The following is a 20,727-nucleotide window of genomic DNA, read 5'->3' as shown; positions in this document are numbered from 1 at the left end:
GGCCAAACATGGTTTACAAGCCTTGTTGATGACATTGAAAGGAACAATTTCAACACTCTCAAGAACTTGTTCATCAAATGCTTCTCAAAAGCTTGGTACTTTGATAATCTAATCATCAAGTTCATGAATGTGAGCCAGAGGGACAAGGAGGAAATTTGAGACTACGTCATCCATGTGAGAATTCTCTACAAGAGGATCCCAAAATTTTGAGAGACCTATGCCTAGGGCTATGTCAAGTGTCTTTATTAATGGGATAAAAAATGAGGAGTTGTTCAAATCCCTATCTAGCAGCTCGAGCAGCCTGCAAAGAGACATATTAGCAAATGTATTTGATGAGGCCATAAGGCTGGATGATTTGCTAAAGGAAAGAAGTAGAAAAGCCACAAATTTGGTAAGAATCACCACTATTCATAGTGAAAGATCCACCATATGAAGCAAGCAAGCAATAATTGAAGTGTAGGATAAAGGAAAAGGAGTGGACTTCTTGTAGGAGATGTCTAACTTCAAGCTAGAGATTATCAAACTTCAAGATGCCTTGTCAAGTCCTAGTTGAAGAAACATCCAGTGTGTACACTACGGAGGTAACCATTTGCCAACATAATATCCTAAATCGAGACCTAGGCTTGTGCTAATTGTGGTAGATATGGGCATGAAGCTATCCTTTGCAAATTTCCCTAATGCTTACCATACCAACAACCTTATTAGCCAAAGTATCAAATGAATTTCCAATTCCAATTCGGTCGAGGAGCTACATGAGCTCTACCTACCCCTATAATGATCAAAGACTAGATGCACCAAGGCCAGACATCAAAATCAATATACCTAGGCCTCTAGCACCAGTCATTACCCTACTTCATAGCGATCCTCCTATGCATTATGAAGAGGAACCACTTGAGAAGGATCCTTATGTAAACCCCTACATCTCATACGATGAAGAGGGAAACCCAATTCTTATGGACTATATGCCCATCCCGATGATGACATTGGGCAAAGGAAGAGGATGAGGGACTGGAGGAATGCAATCATAGGAACAAGTGACATATTGGAATTGTGGTCATCTTGGACACATCTTCTCCTAGTGCCCTAAGAAGGAATAGGCTAGCAAAGACAAAGCCAAGTTGCGATGCCCTGAGTGTGGTATCATACAATTATATATGTATTGCCTTAGGAGGAAAGCATCAACAAGTGGCTCAAACATGCCATCAGTGCCCTTGGGGTTATATGGATTTGAAACCCTTGATGATGATGCCACACACATACCACTTAATATGATGACTAAGGCACAAGCCAAACTACCCAGGGTGTCAATACTTGGACCTAGCAATGTGGATGTTTCTTCTATTGGCAAGAATAATAATAAGAAGAAGAAGATTAATTTGAAGAGCGACAATGCTACAACACTAACATCAAGAAGGAAAGTACCTAATGCAAAACCCAAAACATCAGCTCCAAATATTGAGAAGGAAAGTGCTAAGATAGGGGAATACCCTAACCCAAGACACCAAATTGTGATCATAGAAAAGGTAAGGGGATGGGTCAAAGAAGCTCAAGCACGCCCCAGAAAATCTATACTAGAACATGAAGATCATGACATGTCAGAGCTGCCCTCCTCACCAACTTTCATATGACTAGCAACTAGTTAAGGATAGGGACCTCATATCCATCCAGAGAAACCAAACTTACGTCAACTAGACCTAGAGATGGACACTCAACCACTCGGCACGAATGTAACTAATGAAGTTGATGCAAGATTGCTAGCAGCTCTTGTATCAACGCAAGTGTCATTGCCTTTAGGACAAATAATGAGACAACCAAGGGTTGTGGAGTATGTTTAAGGCATCGGTTGAGAGGCAAGAGAGAACATAAATAGCAAGGAAAGTGAATAATGACATTCACATTCCAAGTGTAACACCCTCTCTTATGATAGAGCATTGTAGATCAATGTGATTTAGATGCATGCGGTCTTACTCATTGTGGCATTAGGAGATGTGACACAAAGATGCATTGTAGACATAGGAGTAGGAGTGAGTGTTCTTAGCCACACAGTGTTACAAGCACGGGAAAGTCCACCTATCAAAATTGCTAAATTCAATGTAACCCTTGCTAATGGTACAAACATTTGTCTATTTGGAGTATTAAAGGATTGGCCAAGTAGGATAGTAGGAGTTTAGTTTTCAGTTGAACTTCATTGTGATGAAAGGCATGGATTATGACATCTTATGGGGAAGACCTTGGATGCAAAGTGCCCATTTGATAGAGAATTGGGATCACGGACTAATTGTTTTTTGAAAATAGAAAAGAGGTAGTTTGAGTAGAGATGGACACTTGGAAGATGTCACTTGCAGTCAATCTCGAGGCAATTTTTTCCATGCTCAAAGGAGAATTATAGAACAAGCCCAACTACAATCCATTAACTAAATACATTCCTTGTCTTGTGATAAGCATGATTGGATGCATGTGCTAGCAACTATTGACTTGCCATTCTCTGATGTGACGAGGGTAATTACAAGAGGGCTGTGGAAAAGTCAAGCACCTTTAATGAAGAGGCTAAGGCCTTTGCACCCAAGAGTGATACCTTACCTACATTTCCTTGTGCATGATGCCATGAAGCTCAAACAATAGACCATTGTCTATGACATTCCACATTGCAACAAACAAATTGGAATTGCACAGGATCCTTGAGTAACTAATGAGGAAATTAGCCCGCGACCTTGCAACCAACCTAAAACCTCTCATAGATTTGTTGGAAGAGACGAAGTGGAAAGGGACTAGAGTGCATGACCTAAACCTCTTATATGATTGGGATCTACTTAAGGATGATGAAAACGTGTAGGAAGGTGAATTGTAAGCTTTCTGAACAAGAGGATTCCGATGATGAATACATGGACTACGACTTGGGAAGTGAGGAGAGTGACGAAGAAGTGGAAACCATTGTTTCTAACACTGATGGTGGGCAGACAATAGAACTGATAATTATGGACTCTAAGCCCAAAGACATTAATGTCTTAGGATAGAAAAAGGGGTTAGCAAGGTGGATTGTGATCAGACTTGGCTAGAGCATCTATATGTGGTTGACTATGAGCAAGCAAGATTGATCAAACCGGCATCCACAACATTATATGAAATAGGATCAACAACTAAGCTCAGCCACTTGGTAAGACTCCCTCTTCCATTGAAGGTTGCAAATTGAACTTTGATTTTGAGATAAGCTTGGATAGTGATCTTGAGATTCCAAAGGCCCGTAGAACCAACACACCAAAGGAGACCTCCCAGTCCACCTAAGGTGTAGACAATTGAAGGAGGAAAATAGAAAAAAATCTAAGAATTCATATCCTAAAAAGCAAAATAAGCCACAGGACCTACCTAAGTGATCTATGAAATTCGAAAAGGGTGATCAAATAGTGGTCTCACTAGGAGCAAAGAGACAAGGCTAAACCAATGAGCCCATTGAAGGACATGTCAATGTCAAGGAAGTCAACTTAGCCGGTGAAGGTGACAAGCCTGGACTAGTATTCATAGCAAATAACTTGACCAAGGACGAGGAGACTAATCGAGGACTAACCTCATTAGTCTCTTAAAGGAATTCTCTAATGTGTTTGTGTTTCCCATAGAGGAGCTAAAATGTATTGATATGAGCATAGTAATCCATAGCATTCCTATGGTCCCTGACGACGCAACACCCGTTAAACAAAGGCCTTATGCCATGAATCCAAACCATGCTCATGTTGTAAAAGAAGAGATTGATAATATTTTGGGTACAATATTCATTTATAAGATCAACCACATGGAATGGATATCACCTATTGTGATTGTACTAAAAAAGAATGGAAAGATTCAAGTGTGCATAAACTACAAAAAATTTAATGCAACTACTAAGAGAGATAATTATTCTTTACCTTACACCGAGCACATGCTCGATAGAATGGCAAGGAAGGAATAATATAGCTTCTTAGCCCTAAAGTGGGACGATGGTAACAGTGTGGGCCTGTTCATGTACGAGAATATCATCACCCGTTTTGGCAGTCCCCTAGAGCTGGTAAGTGACAGAGGCACTCATTTCATTAATAAAGTCATGGAAGAGTTGTCAGAGCTATATAAGATCCGCCATCGCAAGTCCACTCCTTATTACCCCAGAGCCAACGACCAAGTCGAAGTCACCAATCGCATCCTCTGCTCGATTCTGACAAGAACAATTGCCGCACATCGTCATGATTGGGATGATCGACTTATAGAGGCCCTCTGGGCGTACAGAACCTCCCATAAAGCAGCTACAGGATAGACACCCTTCCAGCTGGTGTATGGTACAAAAGCTGTTTTCCCTGTTGAACTAGAATTGCCCTCTTTGCAAGTGGCTATCAAAGAGCGTTTGGGGGACGATGATTCACTGCAACGTTGTCTCCTGCACTTGGAATGTTTGGACGAAACTCGCAGGATGGCTCTACAGTGCATGGAAGCCACGCAAGCTCGACGTAAGGCTTACCATGACAGCTTCATCAAGCACAAGAAGTTCAAGGAAGGTGATTTTGTCCTGGCTTATGATTCGAGATTTGGCAAGTTTCCTGGCAAGCTTCAACAGCGTTGGATGGGTCCATATAAGGTACTTGCTGTCAACCCTAATGGCTCTATCCAAGTGCAGACCGTTGATGCCTCTGATGATCCCTTCTTGATCAATGGATATCGCTTGAAAAAGTACTTCCCTCCTTGGGGATCTTGACAATCATGGTCACCTGATCCTTTCCCTCGTTGGCGTGGCACTGTAACTTTTATGATGGTACTTCTGATAGCCGTTCTTCCGCCACTCCTGATGAGGTGGACGCAACCCTTTGTCCCCTCAGCCCCACCTTCCAGCCCTGATCTCTTATCCTCTATTTTCCACCGGCGGTAGTGGCGAGGTTGGTTCTGACATATGGTCTTTCTACCATTCCTTTCCTAATTAAAAAAAGAGAGAGAGAAAAAAAAGAAAATAACATATCAGTCATGGGAGAAAATGACTTAGGTCCCTGTCATGCCGACCTATTCTTCGAGAAAAGGTGGAAACACCCTCAGGAGTAGGAGAAAAAGAAAAGAAAAAAAAAAGAAAAGAAAAAACTGTTATGGGAGAAAAGGAAGAAATTCCCTGTCATAGCAGGCCTCACTCCAAGAAAAGGTGGCAAACACCCTTGGGCGGGAAGCTGGATGTGGAAAAGGTGGTAATACCCCGCAGTTCAGGATAACTGACTCACCAGCCGAAAATTGTCCAGAAGAAATTTGAAGCCACCTCCCTTGGTGCGCTGTCTGTGCAACTTCATTAGTCTGTCAGCCCCCTTTCGCAGACGATCTTTTCTACAACCAATTGAAGTACCAGATTTGATGGCTACCTCCCTGGGTACGCCTCTTCAACACCTGACGACGCGATCTTCATCGACAAACAATCGAGTGACGCGAGCTTTCATCCTAACCGGATGGGGAAGTGAGTATGGTCGCCCTCTATATCTATCAGAGAGTGAGACAGAGGGCGGAGCGAGTGACCAGTCCTTCCCTTTCAAATCAAATGAGAGGTGAGAAGTGTGAATGGAGTGTTGCACGCACGGGATGGGCCTCTCAATGCACAAAGCACGATCTGTTTTTGTGCACTGCACCATAAGGCTCCCTGGCCCTCCTTCTCGCACCGTATGTCGGCACAGGGCGGGATGCATAGTTGCACCATCAAATGCGCACAAGGCATACAACCTTTGCACCAGTGACCGTGAGGATTACATCAATGGGTTTCAGGTAAGGGCTGCCCTCTGTAACTATCAAACGAGTGTGAGACAGAGGGTCGGCTGAGTGTGACTGGAGTTTCTTTAATCAATTACCGAGAGGTGAGATTGAGGGACGTTACGACACTTGGAGTCAGGTATGTTCCCATTTCCTTATACACCCACGGGATGGGTCTCTACCGTCATCACAGGACACGTCACCCTGTTCTGTACACTGCACTGTAAGGCTCCCTTGCCTTCCTCCTTGCACCTATGCCAGACGGGTTGGACGCACTAATGCACCATCAACTGTGCACCCTGGCGTACTTCCTCTGCACCATTCTCTTGTCGCTTTCCTAAACCGGGTGTGAGATATGGGTTTCAATCATTATTTCTCGAGTGATATTAGTAATGGGGTGAGTGACAATTCTTTCATTCCATTTGAGTGATTGTGCGTTGAGTGCAACATTCCTCATCATCGACGAATTTCCTGCGATTCCTTCAACCAGCTACCTCCCTGGGTGCTGCAGCGTGGTCCCTGCCATGAAGGACGTGTACTGTGAAGATACCTTGGCACTTCCTGCAGCCGACAACGACAGTGGACGTGCCATCGACAGCCAACCTTGATTCTCTACAATATGGGCCAAGTTTTTCTAACCCTACACCTTCTGTTTCTCAGTGACGGTCATGTTTTAAGTGTGGGGACGTTAGCGGTTGGTCTCTTGAGTGGTCCTAGGTCCCTGTTGCTCGGTTAACCCTGTCCGTTAAGGTCTTAAGTGTGGGGACGCGTCCCTGCGCGTCTACATTGCATACCCCTCTGCATATGCCTCAACTTGCTAATGCCTCTATGCCATGACTTGCTTTTACCCTGATGAGGTCCCTTCCCACCCACCCGTTCCCTTTTCACCCACCCTCGAGGCTGTTCCCTTGCAGTTTTCCTTTATTCCCTGATTTTGTTGTCCTACCATGTGAACGCACCCTACGTTCACCAAAATCCAGATCCAACCTTATAGCCCTGTTCATCCCTTTGAACTGACCATTTTTCCTTTTTACCAACCCCTATTCTGACATCCGGTTCTAAAGTTATTAATTTGTGAAGCCTTTTGCGTACTTTGGACGGTTTTCCATGTGGACGCGTCTTGCTTGCTTCGGAACGGTGATTTAACATCATACTCCTGCCAATCACTTTCCCCCTGACATTTTTCCTTTTTACTCCGTGTCATTTTGATGCACGGTTTGTCCAATATTAATTTTTGCGGTCTTTCGAGACTTTTTTGTGCGTCTTTTTGATATTTTTCCATGTGAACCTGCCCTGTTTGCATTGGAATTCCATTTGATTTGACAGCCGTGTCCTCCGCACCTTTCCCCACCCTTTTCCTTTTTCCTCCACCCTCTTTCGACTTCTAGATTTTTAATTATTACTTTTTAAATGTGTTTTCGGGTGTATTTTTGGTGTTTTTTGCATGTGAACCCCTCCTACTTCCATCGGCACTGCGTTCTAACATGACACCCTTGTGCCACCCTTTCCTGCGGACATTTTTTCTTTTTATTGCATGTCATTCCGGCAAGCGGTTCGTCCAATATTAATTTTTGATCCCCTTTTCAGGTATGTTTTTTGGGTTTTTCCCATGTGAACGCATCTTATCTCAGTCGGAACCATGTTTTGACGTGATAGGATTGTCGGGCACGTGTTTCTGCACATTTTTCCTTCTTGCACCTCGTTTTGATGCACGGATCTTCCGATATTAATTTTCATTTGCATTTTTGGACCCGTTTTTTGCGTTTTCTGCATGTGAACACCATGTCTTTCCCCCAGAACCCCCGTTGCACATTTCCTTTCTCTTCCCCCTGCCGTCCTGCATAATTTTTGTTTTTACGGCATTTCGTTTCGATGCCCGGATTGGGAGATATTAATTTTTCCTTGTTTATACGTGTTTCGCATGCCTCGTCCCGCGCGTGAACGCGCCCATTTTCGATTTCACGCGTCTCCACACGCCTCGGTCGTGTCGACGTGCCTCGTACTGACGTCCCGACGCCATTCCGATCCCGTCACGATAAATTTTTTTTCCCCGCCCCGCGCACGCGCGCAGGACGGGGGCACGCCTTTCTTTTCTTTAATTTCCTTATTTAATTTATTATTTAAAAAAAACAATTTATTATCTTTCTCTCTCCCCGACACCCTCCCCTATCCCCCCCCACCCCCCTTTCTCTCTCCCCAACCCCCAACCACCTCCCTCCCCATCCCCCCCTGCGTCCCCTTCTCCCTCCCTCTCCCTTCCTCTTCTCCATCTCCATCTTCCTCTTCCTCATCCTCATCTTCCTCCTCCTCCTCCTCTTCTCCTCCCTCCCTCCTCTCCCCTGCCTGCCGCTCGTACACCCGCCTGGCGCTCCTGTGGCCCTTTCTTCCTAGCCTCTGCCCGTCGCCACTCCTTGGCCCGCCGTCCATCGCCGCCGCCTCCTCGTGGACGCCCCCGCCACGCCGGCTGTTGGCCGTGCCCACCGCCTGCCTTGTCGGCGGGCCTCCGCCCCGCCTGGCGTCGCCAGTCCCGCCCAATTCCCCACACCCCCACCCATTTCCCACCCACTCCGCACCCAACCCTCCATAGGCCCCCAGTCCCACCCATTTCCCACCCACTCCACACCCAACCCTCCACAGGCCCCCAGTCCCACCCGTTTCCCACCCCACCCCCCACACATACTCCCACCCCCCTCCAAGCCCCCATTTCCCCCCACAAATCCCAACCCCCCCAATCACACACCTCCCTCCCACAAGCCCCCATTCCCTCCCCCAATCATCCCCCGTCACCCCCTCTTAAGCCCCCTTCTCACCCTCTTGCCCCGTACCCCCCGCAGACGACCTCCAAACCGCAAAAAGACGAAACCTGCAGAAACCCGCAAAAACCCGCAGAAACCCTTCTCAGCCCCCTGTCACACGCAGGGTATGTGTGCGCGCGGAGTCGTATGTGCAGGTTCGTGCGCGGTGCTTAGTGGCCGTTCACGTGCGGGGACATGCGTTTGCTTGTTCGTGCGGTGGTGTGCCCCAGCCAGCTGTTCACATGCAGCTGACACGCAATCCATTCCCAGGTATATATTCCCGGATTTTTAATTTCCAAACCCGAAAAACCAAAGCCAAGAATAAGCTCGCAGCAAAAGCCTTCTTTGACACCCTTGTGGTACTCTTTATAGAAGTTCCCATGGCAACTCAAGGTCCTCTTCCCAGTTAAATCCATCCTGGAAATATTGATGATAGGACAACAAATGTAGTTCCATTGCCCATCTTTAAGGGAGAGTACAATGAAGACCTTGATCTTCATATAGCTGAGTTCATGGTAGCATGTGTAGCCAACAATGTAAGAAGCCCCAAGCATTGATTGGCGATATTGCCACCACTTTCAAAGGTGCGACATTTCAGTGGTATGAGAGACAAGTAGGAGGATCTTTTGGCACATGGGATGACTTGAAGTTGGCATTCCTCACTAAATTTAGGCATGAAGGTTTTGAAGAGCGGATGTGAGAGGAGTTCATGAACTTAATTCGATTCTCTGTAAATGGGTGGAAACTTATATCTCTAGAATGGAATCTATACTGAAGAGATAGACCAACCATCACTTGGATGAAGGCATCCAGAAGGGAGTTTTTCTTAGAGACCTAAAACTAGAAGTTTGTAAGTTTGTGGAATTGAGAAGACCAATCAACCTGCAAGTTGCGGAAGGTGCGAGACTGTATGATGAAGTTGAAGCAAGGGTGTTTATGACCTCAAGAAGAGGAGTCTTATCTCCTACCATGCCAGGAATGGTATACCCAGTGAATGCAGTCCCAGGGGGATTGTTCCCTTCCCTACCCTCAGATGAAAATAGTGCCATAGTGCAGTGCACGGTTCAACCACAATAACAATTGCCTCAAACAATCCCCCCAATAGCAACTCAACAAGACAACAATGGAATCCTACTAGTTGGAATCAACAACAACTTCTAGTCTCTCAAAAAGAGCTTTGAATCAGAATCAGAACAGAGGACCCTCTTGGTCAACCCAACTGGTTTATGTAGTGATTACGAAGACTTTGCAAAACCTGTTGAGTGTTGAAATGACCTATTTTTTGGCTGATTTTTGTTGTTTTTGAGAGCTGAATGGTTGATTTTATGAGATGATTGATTGGTTTGGAAGTGGTTTGAGAGTATTTTGGATAGGTTGGAATGGTTTTATTAAGCTCATGATGTTTATTAGTAGAGATGTGAAGTTCTGTTGATGTTCTGATATGTTCTGTTTGGTTCTGATAGCTTCTGTTGAGCTTCTGTTTTGTTCTGTTTTCTCTCTGTATGGAAGGGTGGAGTATTGATTGATAGGGTTTGAGATTGTTTGAAAGCTTATTGAGTGATTTTTGATGGTTTGGAATGGTTTTGGTATGAGTTATGTGGTTCTGATGCTTTCTGTTGACCTTCTGTAACTCTCTGTTGACCTTCTGTAAGTCTCTGTTGAGCTTCTGTGAGCCTCTGTAGACCTTCTGTATGCTTCTATGTGCTTCTGTATGTGTTCTGTTGGATGAGAGTGTAGCTTGGGAAAGTTTTCTAGCCTTGGAAAGAGGTGAATACAAGTGCAAAAGAGCTAAAACAAGTCAAAGAAGTAGCTGTTGAAGACTCAAGAGAAGACTAAGTGAAGTGATAGTGGTGAACTATGAAGAGTCACTGTAGTGGCTCTGGTGACTCTTCATATCAGACATACCTCTTGGGAGGTGCATCCACGACCTAAGAAGGATTATTGAGGGTTATTATGAGAGTATTGTAGTGAGGATATGATGTATTATTGATGGAGAGAGAAAGAGAGAGAGTCAGAGATAGTCAATTCTATGAAAACAGTGTGATTGTATATGAGAGATTGAGAGAGAGATTTATGAAGACATTGAAGATATATAATATGTGATTGATTTCCATTCAAAGATGGTGTATTCCTTTACTTTCTTTGTTCTATTGATGGATTTTGTGAAGATGTTGGAGAATATGGTGGATTCTATCAAATCCGTGAGAGATATCTACTATGATGCTGTGTGAAGAAATGCTGTTTTCTTTGTTTTGATAATCAAAAGAATGAAATAAAAGCTTGTTGATGTTACAAGATAGATTTTCTTGCAAGAGAATTCCCTTTTCCTTGGTGTTCCTCTTAGGGCTCCAAAACCTTACTGCGAGTACTCTAGGAGGAGAAAATTTGAAGGAGTATTTGTCCAATTAGTTGTAAGCATCAATAAGGAGTTAATGGATATGATTATAGAACAACACAACTATAGATACTGAAGATGAATACCACCAACATATCTAGTCCTATAGGAGGTGGAAAAGGGATGTGATGTGATCTCATACATGGTGTGGAAAGTGCCAACATGCAACACATTTAGCCACTGAATATACCCGAAAACCAACTATTCATGAAGCATTTTATTCATACTATTTAAGGAAGAACCATAAAGAAGATATTGAAGGAGATGCATGAAAGAATGAAGAAATACAAAGAATAAAAATTCAACTTATTTGAATCCAAGATGACAATCCAAGATATTGGACCAAAGACTAGAGAGTTCGGTCCTAACTTTGGCCCAAGGAGGTTTTTCTCTCAAAGTTATAGAGGAGGATAGTTTGGTAGTAGATAGAGATCATAAGTTGAGTGTTACAAATGTGGAGAAAAGGGACATATCTCACCAAATTTCGCAAACCCTAGAAGCTCCATGGACTACAAACCCTTATGCAATCAATGCAAAGGAGAATGCCATATTGCAAAAGACTGTCCCAATCCATCTCTTGTGAAATCCAATACCATTGACAACCAGAAAAAGACCAAAGAACCTACCTCCAACTTAGTGGAATTGGAAGTTGCCATAGTAATTCATGCCAAGAAAAGAAAACCCATAGTTTCAAAAGAAAACGTTCCCTTTGTCAAAATGTGAAGTTCAATCTTCCAAAAGAGAAACAAAACAATATAGGACAGAATGGTACAATACAGAGTAGTCTAGTACTATAGAAGGATACATAGACAATTACAGAGATAGGACCAGAGGTCCAAGAGATAGAGGATGCAAAAGTACTCCCAATAGTAGAAGAAGGAAAGACGTTGCCACTGCTATAAGAAAGAGGAAAGATAAAAGTGGGTGTTTCCCCATTCCCTAGCCGATTGGAGAAGCCCGTAGATCCTATCAAAGTGTATGACTTGGTCAAAGACCTAGATACCTTTAAACCAAACCTAACATTTCAATAGCTGCTTATGCTGTCTCCAAGTCGTTGAAAGAAATTCAAAAGCATGTTGACAAGAAGATGTGGCCTAAGAATTGCTCCTACAACTGCCTCCAAGTCCAATAAGGCCCTAAAGCCTGTGAAAGAAGTGGATGTGGCTAATGCCTTCCTAGATCTCGCTAACCTGGAGATTGGTGTGTGGATTGAAGGTTTTTTTATTGCAAACACATTGATTGATGGAGATTCATCTGTTAACATAATGAAAAATGTGATAATGAAAGATCTTAGCTTATAAGGTATGCAGCCTACACCATGGCTTATAAGACTCACAGACCAAAGCATAATTAAGCCTTCAAAAAATCTCCCGTATGTGAAGACGATCCTCACAGTAGGAAGAGATTATTGGTTGACCTGTTTGGTGGTAAAAGCAAACTCCTATGTGACCTCATACCCTCTTCTTCTGGGAAGACCATGGCTTTTTGAAGCAAGATTACAGACGAATTGGTTCAAAGGAACCCTGATCCTAGGTTTGAACAAAGTGGTGCTGAAGTTGTATGGCTCATAAAAAGGTAATGGATTCACCTCCATTGAAGTCTTAACAGACTCTTCTAATGAAGTTATTGATGGCATATCAGATGAAGAAGCTATCAAACCAGATCTTTCCCAAGAAAATAGAGGCATAGTCCCTGATTGTGATTTACTATAAGCCAACTTCTGAGAGAAGTGAATACCTTGTCAATGGGTGAATATCTCCTACCAGACCCAAAAATAACTTTTAAAATAACCTTTGATAGTGAGCTAGAGGCATGGATGTAATGTTCTCCCTATTACATGGCCATAGTATGTCAAGATTGTGGGAGAGAAGGAAGGAGTCTCACTTGTAGCTTTCTTGCTTGCACAATGGGGGAATACACACACAGGTGGAGGCTGAAAACAATTTTCCTCTTCTTAGTTGTGTAAGACAAAAGAACTCTAGTACATAGAAATAGAAGAACCCTATATATGGGTCCCAAACCAAACTCAACTAACTAAGGTGGCATACTAACTAAGCCACGAACTAGAGTAGATAAGGATAGCTATCATCTAGCTATTATTCATGGACGGTGTACCAACCGCATCTGCAACTGACAAGTCGGTGACATAAATGCACAATGGTCACCCTGGCATATCACAAGTGGAGCTTGATATCTCAACACTCCCCCTGGAGCTCAATCCCAATTCCTACACACCAAGCAGGTCTCTGAATTTGCGCAGCTTCTCTGTGCCCAATGCCTTCGTGAATATGTCAGCTATCTGATCCTCTGTGCTGACATAAACTAGATCAATAAGACCTAGTAAAACCCTCTCTCGCACATAGTGATAATGCACCTCAATGTGCTTTGTTCTAGCATGATAGACTGGGTTATTTGCCAAGTGTATACTACTCATGTTGTCACAATAAATGACAACTGGCCCATCTATAGGCTGATGCATATCATAAAGTAGCTTATGCAACCAAGCTACCTCACATGCAGCCATTGCTGCACCTCTGTACTCAGCCTCTGTGCTCGACAAGGCAACTGTAGGTTGTTTCTTGCTGCTCCAAGTGACTGCAGCACTCCCAAAAGAGAACACATATCCACTGGTAGATTGTCTATCCGAAATACTACCAGCCCAATCAGCATCAGTGTATCCATGTAACTGTATCTGAACCCCAGTCTCATAAAATAGTCCATACTGCAATGTGGACTTCACATACCTGAGTATGCGTCTAGCCGCATCCAAATGCAGTTTCCTTGGAGCCTGCATAAACTGACTTACCAATCCAACAACATAGCTCAAATCTGGCCTGGTAATAGTCATATAAATCAAACTTCCTACTATGTGTCTGTACATAGTAGGGTCTTCCATAAGCTCACCTGCATCTGCGCTCAGCTTCACATTCTGCTCCAAAGGAACTGAAATAGGCTTATAGCCTGTCATCCCATATTTGGACAGCATGTCCAATCCATACTGCCTCTGTAAGAGCCGTATCCCACTTGGTGATCTAATCACCTCAATGCCCAAGAAATAACGCAGCTCTCCCAAATCCTTCATCTCAAACTTCTGCTTCAATAGCATTTTCACATGAAGGATATCTTCATCACTGTCACCTGTCATAATCAAATCATCAATATAAATGACAAGTAGCATAATACATTTCTCTGTTTTTCTCACATAAAGTGAGAAATCTGCCTTGGAAATCTGAAAGCCAATAGTGACAAGATACTGTCCTATCTTGTCAGACCATGCTCTAGGTGCTCGCTTCAAGCCATACAAGGCTTTCTTCAACCTGCAAACAAACTCAGGATGAACAGCATGTACATAACCTGGTGGCTGCTCCATATAGACCTCTCTTCTTGCAAATCACCATGCAAGAAGGCATTCTTTACATCCATCTGATGTAAAGGCCATCCCTTTGATACAGCCATAGCAATGACTGCTCTTACGGTTGCCATCCTTGCAACCGGACTGAATGTTTCTTCATAATCAATGCCATATGTTTGTGCATACCCCTTGACTACTAAACTTGCCTTGTATCTGTTCACAGAACCATCTGCATTGTGCTTCACCTTATAAACCCACTTACAACCAATTGCATTCTTATCTTTAGGCAAAGGTACCAATTCCCATCTAGCATTTGCTTCCAAGGCATCCATTTCTTCATCCATGGCTTTCTCCCATTTTTCTTTTCCCATGGCTTGCTCAAAAGAAGTGGGTTCTGGTTTCTGTATCACTTTGACCATATAGGCATAGTGAATGGCTGTAAATCCATCATATTTCAGCCTGTCCATAGGATACCTAGCTCTGGTAGACCTGCGCAAAGTAGGTTTACTCCCAGGTGCTCTCGAAACATCCCTCGTCTTCCTTACTCTAGGTGTAACAATAGAAGGAATACCCAACTCATCATCAATGCTCTGTTCTGAGCCACTAGATTCACCATCTACATAAGAGTGACCTGCATTCACATCAAACATGGGCTGATCTACCTTCTCTTTTCCTTTTCGTGAAACCTGCATACCACTATCTGCATTGTTTTGAGGAGATTCTCCTGATCTCAATCTGCCTGTCCATGGCAAAGAATATGAAGCACTGCTAGAGGACACTCCAGGTCCACTAATATTTTGTGACTGCTGCTGTGAATTCTGTGCAACATTACCATTTTGTGCATCTACATCATCAATCACATTTACTGGTTTATACTAGCTACTCATCTCATAAAAAACAACATCTCTGCTCACTGTAAACTTACGAGTAGAAGGGTTATAGAATCTATACCCTTTCTGCTGGAGAGAGTAACCAATAAAGATGCACTTCTCAGCTTTTGGATCCAACTTGGATCTCAACTCATCTGGCACATGAACATAGGCAATGCAACCAAAAATCTTCAAATGAGAAATATCTGGTTTCCTACTAGTATACATCTCCTCTGGAGTCATCCCATGTATTGCTGCAGTGGGAGTCCTGCTCATTATGTAGACTGCTGTAGCAACTGCTTCAGCCCAATAAAAATCTGGCAAGTCTTTTTCATTGAGCATGGCACGAGATACCTCTCCAATATGCTTGTTTTTTCTTTCTACAATTCCATTTTGTTGTGGGGTATGACTGCATGAATATTGCTGCTTTATGCCATGCTCCTGCAGGAACCTTGCAAACTCATTTGAGAGGTACTCTCCCCCTCCATCTGACCTTAGGCATTTTATTTGCAGGCCTGTTTCTTTTTCAACCATAGCTTTAAGAGTTTTGAAATGCCCAAAAACTTCACTTTTGTTTTTCATAAAATACACCCAAACTTTTCTGCTATAGTCATCAATAAAAGTGACAAAATAATGATAGCCTCCAAGAGATGCAGCTTTAGTAGTCCACACATCAGAGTGGATTAATTCCAATGGCTTCTTACTCTCTTGAATATGTCTAGGAAATGGTTTCCTTGCCTATTTTCCAAATTGACAGGCTTCACACATCTTATGCATTTCTGCAACCTTGAATTTAGGCAATCCTTCAACAATATTTTGGGTCTGCATTGATTTAAGTCGCTGTACATTAACATGACCAATGCGTTTATGCCAGATATCAATATCTGTAACTATATCGGTCCCATGTGCAAACATTGTTGCACTCAATTCAGGCACGTCTACATCCAACATAAACATTCTGCCCTTCTTCTTTCCTTTTGCTATCAAGCGACCTTTATTTTTCATATCCTCAACAAAGCATCCATGAGGATTAAATCTGACCTGCAAGCCTTGCTCAACCATTTGACCAATAGAAACCAGATTCTTGGTGATATTCGGGACATGAAATACATCAGACATGTATTTCTTTTTCCCATCCTGCATAGACAAGGGGATTTTTCCAATCTGCACAATAGGATGTGCAGTATCATCACCAGTCTCCACAAATCCTGGTTTTTCCATTTTCCTTGCATCCTCCATCCATTCTGCATGACCTGTCATGTGGTTTGATGCACCTGAGTCAACATACCATACATCGTTGCTTTCTTCTGCACTTGTCACAGAATTGTTCAGGTGCTACACCATAAACAAATGCTCATTTCTGTCATCACCCTGTCTACTAGAAGATGCATAATTCCCTTGTTGCAATTTTCCATTCATGATGTCATTCTGCTTTTTATAGCAGTCTTTAGCCATATGACCCATTTTACCATAGTAGTAGCATTCAACATTACTGTTTGCATTTTGGCCTCTTTGCCATCCACCACGACCTCTTTGGCTCCCCCTGCCTCTAGAGTTACCACCACATCCTCCATAGGACTGGTTTTCTTGAGTTTGCTGCATATTCTGATTTCTACCACGGCCTCCAGATCGGCCTCCTCTACCTCTGCCTCTACCTCTTCCAGCATTTGAGTAGAAGACATCTTCTTTTGAAGTTCCTCCTGAAGAAGATGCACCACCATTTCTTTGCTCCTCAGAAATTAGAAGAGCAATCAACTCCTCAAAATCAAGAAATCTTTCACGGATGGAAATGGATGTTCGGAACTGTGCATAATCCTTTCCTAGACTATTCAAGGTCACAGAAACTAAATCATCATCTTCCACTGGCGACCCAATGGAAGCAAGTGCATCTGCAATCTTCTTCACCTTCATGTGGTAGTCATTGATGCTCATATTTTCTCTTTGCACATTGTGCAACTCTTGCTTGAGCTGCATTTTCCTGGCTTGCGTATTTGTGCTATACATTTTTGACAAAGTATCCCATGCCTCCTTTGGCGTACTTGCATATTGAATATGCACAATCATAGAGTCTGAAATGTTGATAGACAGCCAGTACATAACTTTCCTGGCTCTCTCATGCCATGCTTTAAATGCCTGCATTTGCTGTTGATTGGGAACATCAGGAAGAACTGGTTCTTCTTCATTTCCTACAACGAATTCCCAATATCCTTTTTCCATAAGGAAATTTGTCATTCTAAACTTCCATGCTTGGAAGTTGTTCTTGTCAAGCTTTTCAGTGACAATCTGTGAAAGAGAATCAGACGCCATTGCAAAACATTGCAAAAAATTCTGTCATTGCAAAAAACACAGCTTCAGCCTCACAAGGGCAAATCTGTAAAACTGACGGAAGTGGTATTTGACCACACAGTCACTTCCTAGTGACGATTTTGCATCGACAGGCAACAAGGATGATTCTGTAACTCCCAATGTCTCTGCGCACAGGCATATAATGCAATTTCTACAGTAACTTTTCACCGACCTGTAGAACAGTGGTCACACAGCATAAAATTGGGCATTTTCCTGAGTGCGTGCAGAAAACTTCCGCCTCCAAAACAGGCCCCGAAATGACCTCAAATAAAAAAAGCAGAGCAACTGAGGGCTAAAGCCCCCACCCACAGCATATACTTCCCTCTTGCTACACCCCGAAGGGTGTCTCAATCTGAGACAATGCACTTTTGCACTTTCTGATTGTGCTACCTGCAGAGATTTGCTCCCAAAACAGAAAAATGAAAGCAACACTGGTTCTCTTACCAGAACACCGCAAACTTGGTTTGCTTTCTTGAGCTCCTTACCACGAACAAGGCTCTGATACCATGTCAAGATTGTGGGTGAGAAGGAAGGAGTCTCACTTGTAGCTTTCTTGCTTGCACAATGGGGGAATACACACACAGGTGGAGGCTGAAAACAGTTTTTCTCTTCTTAGTTGTGTAAGCCAAAAGAACTCTAGTACATAGAAATAGAAGAACCTTATATATGGGTCTCAAACCAAACTCAACTAACAAAGGTAGCATACTAACTGAGCCACGAACTAGAGTAGATAAGGATAGCTGCCATCTAGCTATAATTCATGGGCGGTGTACCAACCGCATCTGCAACTGACAAGTCGGTGACATAAATGCACAACGGTCACCGTGGCATATCACAAGTGGAGCTTGATATCTCAACATAGTAGAGCTAGAGAGACAAGAGTAGAGCCATGGACAGAAGAAAAGTCAGACACAGAAGTAGAGGTAGAGGATATGACAAAGAATCTGTTCTTCTCTTACAGATCCCTTGTTGAGACATAGACATCAGAGTCCGAAGAGAACAATGATGATAGTGCTGAAGAAAATTATGAAAGTGAATTGGAAGAATATATCCAATTTGAAGAGGATACAAATGAGTGTGAAGTCCCAGAGGCTACAGAAGCTGAAGATCCCATGCTGTTAGACATAATGACTCTAGTACCCTTTGGATTGGTTAATGAGTCACTGCATTATATACAAAATATACATAAGAAATGGATTAAGCAAAATACGCATTCCTTCAGTAGTGGCTCTTGTAGCCTAAATCTACATTTCTCAAGTAAGTACGATGATGATGCATCTTGCCAACAAACACAAGTCTTGCAAACTAAACAAAACTTAGATGGTTCTTATTATGTGACATTCTTGGAGGCATCCTCAAAAGATGAGTCCTCAAGTCAAGAGATAATGAACCCTCCCATAAAACTCAAAATAGCCCTGATACCATTTCAGCATCCCAAGGAGCAAGTAGGGTCCTCCTTGAAAGAGGAAGTCAGTTCCAATAGAGTATCAGAAGAGGAGGCCACTCCCTTGAAGGAGTCAAATCTATATCCAAAAGCAGTTTGTGGTATCTTCACGGTGAAGTGGAAGGTGAAAAGAAATTAACATTTGTGGATACAAATGATACTCAATGTCACCTAAAGGTGGGAACCAATCTTCTAAAAGAGAAACTATTGACCTTGGATGACCTTTTGAAGGAGAACTTGGATGTGTTTGCATGGTTATATAAATTTCTAAAGGGGATTGACCCCATGGTGTGTCAACATCAAATCGACCTAGAGCCTGATGCCAAGTGAGTGAGGCAAAGACAGAGGTATATGAATCCAAATTAGTCTACCCTAGTAAAAGCCAAATTTCTAAAGCTCCTTGAAGCTAAGTTTAAGGATCCAGTGGCCAATAGTGAATGGGTCTCACACATTGTGCTAGTACCCAAGAAAAATGGAAAACTACAAATATGTGTGGACTTCTAAAAGCCAAACTTCAAGTCATAGTGGTTGGACATGAGATTTATTCCCTCTTGAATGGATTCAATGGATACAACCGAGTTTAGATCATAGAAGAATATCAATCCAAAACAATCTTCACAACAGAATGGGGAATCTATGATTACAGAGTGATGTCGTTTGGGCTCTGTAATGCTCATGCTACCTTTCAAAGAGTGATGATGGCTGCATTCCAAAACCATCTGCATGATTTCATTGAGGTATACCTAGATGACTTTTGTGTCTATAGCCTAGTCTGTGAGAATTGGGACACTTGAAGCAATGTTTTGAAAGATATTGAGAGTATAAAATCTCTCTCAACCACGATAAATGCATCTTTGGAGTCTCTTCAAGAGTCCTTTTGGGACACATTTTATTTGCACAAGAGATAGTTATAGACCTTGCCAAGATTGAGAAGATTGCAACTTTAACAGCACCAATCAACCTCAAATAATTGAGGGGATACCTTGGCCATGTGGGCTATTACAAAAGATTCATTGCACACTTTGCAATAAAGGAAATCCCCTTGTATAAGCTCATGAGGAAAGATGTAGAGTTTACATGGATTGCTGATTGTGATGAAGCATTCAACACTCTGAAGTAGTGTCTAATTGAAGCACCCATCTTGCAATCTCCTAATTGGATGAAGGAATTCCATGTGCACATTGATGCATATTGAAGGATTAGGAGTAGTCCTATGTAAAAAAGGCTCCTCGAAGTTAGAACAACCCATTTACTATGCAAGCCAAAAAGTAATTGATCAAGAAAGAAACTACACAGTGATGGAGCTAGAATGCCTCACAATGGTGTTTGCCTTGGAGAAATTCCAACACTACCTGCTGTCAATGCATGTCAAATTTTATGTGGACCATGAGGCATTGCCCTTCTTGATGAACAAAGTAGATGTGAAAGGTCAAATGATGAGATGACTCCTTTTTATCTAGGAACTTAACTTTGAAGGGGCTACCAAACTCGGTCACTTCCATGCGTTGGGCCGATCATCTGTCGCGTATCCCTTACAGCGAGAAGAGTAGGATGACCCACACCTTCCTTATGCTTCTCTTTTTCTAGTAGAAATTATAACCCCATGGTATGCATATATAGCCAATCTTTTGGCTAGTCAATAGTATCCTCCTGGTATCTCTATCCATGAGAAGAAGAACCTTCTATTGGAATCATCCCCCTAAACTTTTTTAGGTGGCACTCTTTACAAGAGAGGCAAGGATGAAGTGTTGTGTTGATGTGTTGCAGGAGATGAGATTGGGATAGTTCTA

The sequence above is a fragment of the Lygodium microphyllum genome, chromosome 1 (genome assembly GCF_053477565.2).
Source record: "Lygodium microphyllum isolate KBCC chromosome 1, Lygodium_microphyllum_v1.1.10, whole genome shotgun sequence".
Lineage (NCBI taxonomy): Eukaryota > Viridiplantae > Streptophyta > Polypodiopsida > Schizaeales > Lygodiaceae > Lygodium > Lygodium microphyllum.
Note: the sequence above shows the minus strand (reverse complement) of the source record.